The sequence below is a fragment of the Felis catus genome, chromosome D2, assembly GCF_018350175.1.
Source record: "Felis catus isolate Fca126 chromosome D2, F.catus_Fca126_mat1.0, whole genome shotgun sequence".
Classification (NCBI taxonomy): domain Eukaryota; kingdom Metazoa; phylum Chordata; class Mammalia; order Carnivora; family Felidae; genus Felis; species Felis catus.
In genome coordinates, this window is record NC_058378.1 from 36,260,001 (window position 1) to 36,266,969 (window position 6,969).

The window sequence follows — 6,969 nt, forward strand, 5'->3', positions numbered from 1 at the left end:
GTGGTCTGTGGAAAAGGCATGGGCTTGATTACATGAGATCTGGCCTGACCAAGAACTAGCTTTGGGACCTTGCCCAGTTTCTTCTCTTGTGTAGGCTCCAGTCTCCCCACCTATGCAAGGAAGAGATGAAATATTCATGGCTTTCCAGACTTTTCTTTTGTCTACCTCACAGATGAGGGAAATCTGGGATGTGGGCTGTGAGCCTTCACCTCCACTTCAGGCCCAGCTCTTCCACCTTGATCTGCTTATCACTAGACTTCAACAAAAGATTTGTTTTGGGAAAAGAAGTGCTAGTACTCCAAAATTTTTGAAAACCACTTCCATATTCTCCTCTCTGTAGCCTGGGCTTTTCATTCTTGGGGTCCAGTAGGCATCATGGTACTTTGTAGCATGTACAGCTTATGGGGTTTTATTCTAGTCCCTGAGCTCTTCTCTTCTTCTGTTGGGCACCCCTGGGGACAAGTCAGGACAAAGCTAGGGAACTTGATGAAGAGATTAGGAAGGAGTTAGAGATGAACAGGGAGATGGGCATAGAAAACCATGTCCCTTATACCTACGTCTTCTTATTCCTGTCAGTCCTAATCACAGCTCTTGGCAGGCTGACGAGCACAAGAAACACTTGAGTCACAGCTTGTGTAGTATCTAAAATAGTAATGATGCTTTATTTGTTCACGGTTTTAAAATTTTAAAAGCATTTTCATTGACATTGTTTTATTGAAAATTCTGAATAACCCTTAAAGATAGGAAAGGCTGTAGTTACTGTCCTGGGTCTAGACCTGAGGCCCCGAGGGGGTGAGCAATGTGCCTAAAATCACACAGATCATAAAAGTCAAAACCAGGACCCAGTCATTTTATGCTTGGTAAAAGAATATCTTCATTTCTCTTTTTCACAGTGGATGGTTTCTCACTGGCCCCAGAGTCAATACTGTGATGATGCTGGTGAAGAGAAGAAAGTGACAGTCTCCTCTTTTCTTTGGATATTTTCTTCCTCCCTTTCTCTCCCCATCAAAGAAGAATGGCGTCTTGGGGTGGCTTTAGTCAGCCTCCCCACTGCTGCTTTCCTTTCCCTCTCCTCCTGGCAGGAAAGCAGGGTGATTATGGGGCATTCTCCTAGCTGAGGTGTTAAGGGTTTATGTAGTGCTTGTGGATGGATGGCTAATGGACTCAGTTGGGTTGTTTCAATGAAAGTTTCCCACAATCTGATACTAAAGTGGAAGGCTTGAGTGAAGCTTTCATCACTTTTTCACCAGGCTCATCAAGGACTTCCTTTTCCTCTCTGGAAATTGTATTTCATGCGGTGTATTTCTAATCCAAGTGTTACATCAATCAGCAGTTCAGGGTAGGTTTGTGGTTCTCCTGGAGTGTTTTACAAGCAAGGATGGGGTTTCTTATTCTTTTCTGCTCAGCCCTCCTGGACTCTTGGAAAAATACTCAAACTGCAATTTCCTTCCATCTATTATGACCTGTTCTTTTAGTTGCTATTAGAATTATTGGTTTTTCCAAGGCATTATCTTAATAAAGGCATTCCTTTCTGGGCTGTGCTTGACCTGTGGGTGAGACTGGGAATCTGTTTCTTCTCATGGTTATTATAAAGTTAGGGCTCTCAGAAAACTGAGAAAAATGGGAGCCTTTGAAACATGATCTCCTTGGCCAATGACTTCTCTGTTGCTAAAAGGGATGCTGGGTAGAGAGTCAGCCTATGTGTTTCAGTCTAGAGTGGTTTGTTTGTAAGAGAACCCTCCCAAATGGTCAGTTTTTCATGTTTTGGCTGTCAAAGAAAGAAACAAGACATTTTAAACTAACAGTGGTGGAAATATTGGATGACAAGGAAGGGGAAGTGAGATCTGGGACTTGGGCATATCACCCGGGCTGTTTTCTGGATGTTTGTCAGACATGTGACTTTGATGTGTTGGATTACTGGAGTCAGGGCTGGAGAGCTCTGTGACGAATATGTATTAGTTGACTGAAGTCCACCTAAGAATTAGGATCTGGTCATGAACTGATGTCAAAGGAAGGTGATTATGGACTCTTGGGTTTGGAGTTTGTTTGGTTTTTTTCCCCCAGTTTAACACATTTTTTTTAAACGGTTGAGAAAAAAATGCTGCCATTCCCCAAATAAAAATGTTTAGCCAATATTTTCTTATACTGGGTGCAAAGGAGGGGACTTGTCCCCAAATTCTATCCTAGTCCTGTAAGAACTGAGATTAAAATTTGGATAAGTATTTTGCCCTTCTCGTTTTTAAAATTCATCTGAAGCTTTTTTGAAAAAACCTCCCAGCAACTGTGACAGGGTATCGCAGCTGTCTGAGGGTTTTTTTTCTCCCCTGTTATCTTTCCTTTCTTTAAGAAAAGAGTCGTTTCAGAGGCAGCCGTGACAGCTCTGTCATTTCACTCACACCTCTAAATTTCTCTTTCTGTTGTCAGTCAGCAGACGACAGTCCCAGGATTCTGATGGGCCTGAGTGATGTCCAAATCCAGGAGAGATTGGAGAGAGGCCTGGAGCAGTGTGTCAGAAGCAGCCATCCTTGCCTTTATTCTTAGAAGAATTGTCAGGAGTTTAAAAAGTTCCCCTGTGCCAGGATCCCTGAATCTCCACTGCTGCCATCTGCAGTATGCAACGGGTGGGGCTGGGACTCCCTTGAGCATATTTTCCAGATATTCCAGTTGAGTGAGAGTGCTGAGTTTCTCTGACCTGTGTTACCCTGGGGAAATTTCATTCATTCATTCATTCATTCATTCATTCATTCATTCAAACACTTGCAGGTTCACAACAAAATAAAGAGGAAGGGACAGAGATTTCGCATATATCCCCTGCCCTGACATCATCAACATCCTAAAGCGGAGTGGTATATTTGTTACAACTGATGAACCTATGCTGACGTATCGTAACTACCCAAAGTCCATAGTTTACATTAGGATTCACTCTTGGTATTGTACCTTCTATGGGTTTGGACACATGTATCGTGACCTGTATCCATCATTATAGTATTATATAGGATATTTTCATTGCCCTAAAAATCCTGTATGCTATACCTGTTCATCCCTCCCCACACTGGGGAAATTAGTACTACATTGGCAGTAATTCCTTTCAGGAAGAAAACTCTTCCACAACAACCATAGCATTGGCTCCTAACTTTTATGAGTGCTTCTATTCCAGGCACCGTGTTTTACATCCATTATCCCATTCATTTTCCAGCAGCCCTGTGGTAGGTACTATTTGTCATCCCATTGTAGTGATGAGGCATCTGAGGCTCAGCTCCATTAAATAACTTGGGTAACTTGCTGAAGGCCACGCAACAAATGAGTGATAGAGCTGGGATTCATGTTCAGGTCTGTGTGACACTGTTGCCCCAGTGCCTTAAGCCATATGCAGTTCTCATATGCCACAACTGTCTGTTTTCCATGGTGAAAGGAAACACGACAATTATAATGACCTGCAAGACAAGTGAGGCCTGTGCCCTTGTCTTCTGAAGCATGAAGGCACCTGGATTAAGAAGATAAGCAATCACAGCACCATGAGTCTGGGGTTGTCAAAGCTGCCCCAAGGGGTGGGATAGAAAGGCCACCTGCATCTGGAAGGAAGGGTTCTTTAGATGAAATCAACCTGGATTTAGAGTATCTACAAAGGAGACTCCAAAATATGTAGTAATGTGTGTTTGATTTAGGTTATATGGTAGAGCCTTAATTTACCTACTGATTCTGAGCTGTTCTGCCAGGGCTTGGCATGTGGTTTGGGCAGTCTCAGTGGTTGCCTTGTAGATGTTGTCAGGATTATGGACAACAAACTTTTCATTGTTAGGGTCATCAGTTTTGCATCTTCTTTTATCTGTGATATACCATTGCTCCCAGTTTTCTTCTTATGTCTTCTATTAATTTCTCTTGAAGACACAGCATCTTCCTCATTCATGAGCATGTTCTGTATCCCACTGAACTGTTCCCTGGGACTGCTGTGGAGGGGAGGCTGATAACACACCTTGCCCAACATGCTCCTGCCCATATTGCATTCGTGTTCAAGCCCAGAGCTTTCAGGTGATGAGCCACACAATGAAGTGTGATGCTCATTTATTCCTCCAAACCTTAGGTGTTAGATGTCTCGATTCTACAGATAGATTGCTTGAGTGTAAATCCTGTCTCTGCCTCTTAGTAAATGTGTTCCCATGGGGAGGTTGATTAACTTCTCTATGCCTTTGTTTCTTTGTCTGTAAAATGGGGGTGACAGCAGTACATGACTCATAGGATTGTTGTGATTGATAATTATGACTATAGTTAACAGTTTTATGACCTCTGCTAAGAGCCAGGCCTGTTCGAAGAGCTTCATGTTTATTAATTTATTTAATCTTCACAGCAACGTAGTGAGGTTAGTACTGCTTTTTGCCCATGTTGTAGATGAAGACACTGAATTATGGAGAGCTTAAGTCATTTGATAAAGGTCAGACAGTTGGTAAACAATGGGGCAGAGATTCCAAACGAACTATTACATGCTCCTACCACCATCCTATTCCCTTCCTATGATTTAACACCTGAAAAGTGCTTGGTGCCATGCTTTGAATATAGTGTGGGTTCAGTAAATACTGTCTGCCATAAATAATAATAACTACAGTATTATTATTGTTAATGCTAGGCACCATGTTAGCCATGGGTAGTAAAGACAAGCCACCCCCAAACAGTTCCCTTGTATACTTTACAAACCAGTGAGGAAAAAAGATGCTTAAATGGGCAATAGCCATCAGGTATATACAAGCTATAATATAAGATCTACAGGATGGTAAGGAAGGAACCATCATTTCTTTAAATAAAAATTACTGAGAACTTTCATATCTTGTTAGGCATTGTGCTAAGTCCCATAGGAATGTTATTTTCCTTAATTCTATATGGTAGATACCATTATTAATCTATTTACATGGACATTGAGACCAAGATGATGTTACGGAACTTGTCCAGGGTCATTTTGGCCAATGAGTGTTCAATCTGGGACTTGTTTGTCTGAAAGCCCTGGCTTTAAGCCACTGCCCCACTTGCCTGAATATGTCTACATTGTCAGTGGGACTTCATAATCCTTTCCTGAAAGATTGAAACAGGAGTGAGCAAATAACAGTGAGGTCACTACCTCTCTGTCACTGTCCCTTCAGAACCAGGCTTCTAAGAGATTTTTCAGTGAATTGGTAGTTAACTGGATGGAAGCTACCATTTATGTTGACTGATTTGTCATCTTTGGAATGTTGACTGATTTGTCATCTTGGGAATGGACCATGTTGGACTTTGATCCCCAACATGTATGCTCACGTGACTCTCTCTTCATGGAATGCCAATGACTGCATTCTTCAAGGCCAGATGGGGTGCCCTATTTTTGTGACCTTCCATGAAAATGCCTGTGCTTTCCTTTTCTTTGAAGCTTGGACTCTAAACCATGCACTTAAGCACTTCTATCACATTTTTCTCTTTGTTCAATTTCATGGATATTAGGCTTCTCTGACCAACTATCTTTAAAGTGCTCTTAGAAATAGAAGCCATGTCTGCTTAGTATCCTACAATATTCATCACAAGCTAATGAATAAACCAGACATCCCCAAACTGGGAGTCATTTTTTATTTCTTTCTTTCTGTCAGCCCACATCCATCCATCAAAGTCCTGTCAGCTCTACTCCTAAAATATTTCCTGAGTCTCCACTACCACCACCCTGGATCAAGCCACCATCACATCTTGCTGGAAAAACCACAGTAGCTTCCTTTCTGCTCTGTCCCTTCCCTTCTTGCCTCCCTGCAATTCATTTGCCATATGGCAGCTAGAGCAGGCTTTTAAATTGCGAGTTAGGTCATGCCACTCTTCTATTCAGTCCCTCCAAAAACCATTTGCCCTTGGTATAAAATCCAGAGTCCTTCCATGGCCTCTGAGGCTTGGTGTGATCTGATCCTGTCAACCTTGCCCACCCTGTTTTGTGGGCCTTTTCCCATTCTGGACACACTAGCCCCCTGCTGACCTTGGACTGTCACTCAAGGACAGCAAACTTTTTTTTTTTTGTCTTGGAATCCTTAACAAGTTATTAGTTTTGTGTAGAACATTAGAACATTCTTGGTTTCGTGAGTTCCTTCTTATCATTCAGGTCTCAGCTCCAATGTCACCTCCTCACAGAGACTTTCTTTGATAAGTATAACTGAAATAGTCCTCATTCCTAACTGGAGCTTGCATTCTATTCCCTTACTCTGTCTTGTTTTCGTCAGAGCACCATTACTATCTTTTTATTCATTTGTCTACATGTGTAATATCTATTTTCCCCCAGTAGAATATAAGCTCCATGAGAGAGGCCATCATCTACCTTGTTTGATCCTGGATTCTCTCCACCTCCCAGACTGCTTGGCCCATAATGCCAGCTAATAAATAATAAGTAGTTGATATTTAATAAGGGATTACTATTTGCCAGTCATTGTTCTAAGCACTTTACATGTATTCACCTAATCAGTTTTCACAGTGACCTCAGGGTGTGGATATTCATATAATTCGTATTTTACAGGTGAGGAGACTGAGACACAGAGAGTTTACACCACAGCACAAAGTCACACAATGAGTAAGTGGCAGAGGCTGGATTCAAAAGCAGGCAGCCGGGCTTCCGAGCCTTTGTTCTCAGTCACCACATCACAGTGGATCTCAGGTAGATCATAAATACTTGTGGAATGAATTGATAAATAGAAGATGCCCACTAGAGCCAATAATCCTGGATTATTGTAGAAATGTTCTGAGCCTGGACATCATCAAATACATCAGAGCAGAGGCTGTGGCACCACCCATGTGGGTAATAAATACCCCACAATGCCAAGTGGGTTTTGCTTACCACGGAAGCTGCTATTTATACTTTATACTTGATAGAGCCGTCTGGCTCAATGGTCCTTTTTTTTTTTTTTTTTTTTAAGACGAGAGGATTGTGGGAAATATTTTGTTTTCCCTGGGAGCCAGGCTATGTATTTACTTCAAGTT

General features: G+C 41.9%; 1 protein-coding gene across 11 annotated transcripts in view; it reads left to right on the forward strand.

The window, feature by feature from the left end:
* The window catches only part of LRMDA (leucine rich melanocyte differentiation associated), a 1,041,237-nt gene that overhangs the window by 524,801 nt on the left and 509,467 nt on the right, over positions 1–6,969 (forward strand). The window lies entirely within an intron of this gene.